This window comes from Suncus etruscus, chromosome 2 (genome assembly GCF_024139225.1).
Source record: "Suncus etruscus isolate mSunEtr1 chromosome 2, mSunEtr1.pri.cur, whole genome shotgun sequence".
In the NCBI taxonomy this organism is placed as follows: Eukaryota; Metazoa; Chordata; class Mammalia; order Eulipotyphla; family Soricidae; genus Suncus; species Suncus etruscus.
The window spans coordinates 166165375-166166593 of NC_064849.1; the positions used below are offsets into that span (position 1 = coordinate 166165375).

The 1219-nt window shown below is 35.5% G+C and overlaps 1 pseudogene; it reads right to left on the reverse strand.

Moving 5' to 3' along the window:
- Positions 1-582: 582 nt before the first annotated feature.
- LOC126002732 (uncharacterized) lies at positions 583-707 on the reverse strand (annotated as a pseudogene).
- Positions 708-1219: the final 512 nt, after the last annotated feature.

Genomic DNA, 1219 nt, shown 5'->3' on the forward strand with positions numbered 1-1219 from the left:
CCTTCCTCACACCTATATTCATTGAAGCACTATTTACAATAGCCAGACTCTGGAAACAGCCAAGATGCTTTCAACAGATGAATGGCTAAAGCAACTGTGGTACATATACACAATGGAATATTATGCAGCTGTCAGGAGAGATGAAGTCATAAAATTTTTATATATGTGGATGTACATGGAATCTATTATGATGAATGAAATAAGTCAGAAGGAGAGATAGACACAGAATAGTATCACTCATCTATGGCTTTTTAAGAAAAATTAAAGATATTTCTGTAATAAGGTCCAGAGACAATAGAGTTAAGTGCTGGAAGGCCCAGAAAGACTGGCTCACAATTTGAAGCTCACCACAATGAGTGGTGAACGCTATTAGGGAAATAACTACACTAACAGCTAGCATGACAATATAAAAGAATGAGAGAAGTAGAAAGCCTGTTGCGAATACAGGCAGGAGTGTGACAGGAATGGGGGGCACTGATGGTAGAAATGTTGCACTGGTGAAGGGGGGTATTCTGTTTATGACTGAAACCCAACTACAAACATGCTTGTAATCATGGTGCTTAAATAAGGATTTATACAAAAAAATTTTTCTTTTTTTTTTTTTTCAAGGGGCCTGTGTTGAGGTGTATATGGGGTGCCTTTACTGTACCTCCTCTTTCTATACAGCCAGTGTAAAGAACACAGCCTGTGGTAAGATTTGGGAGGCCTTATCTTATCTTTTATTTATTTTATTTTATTTTTTTTCTTCAGGGCAAACTAAAGTTGTGTTTTTTTTTTAAAGTAAGAATTCATTTAAAGGACAAAATTGATTAACATAATGAGGTAAACTAATATAACATAATATAGTGACATAACATACTCATCACATAACATACAATCACAGACTTTGCAGCAACGTGGATGGACCTAGATCATGTTATGTTAAACGAAGTAAGTCAGAAGACAAAAGAAAAACACAGAATGGTAGCACTATTCTGAAACACCTAGAACACATAAAAAACAAAAAAATGACATTGAAGAAGCATAACTGCTAGAACCACAAAGAAAGACTTCATAAACTCCATTCCCTGATCTGCACAGCCACCAAGATCTTTAGAAACAGGTCTGATTTTACCATCCAAGATAAAGTAGAAGTCTTCCACATACCACGAAAGCAGCAAGAGGAGAATAAATGATCTATTTTTTTGACATCTTTATTTTGGTGTGGAGATTACAGTTG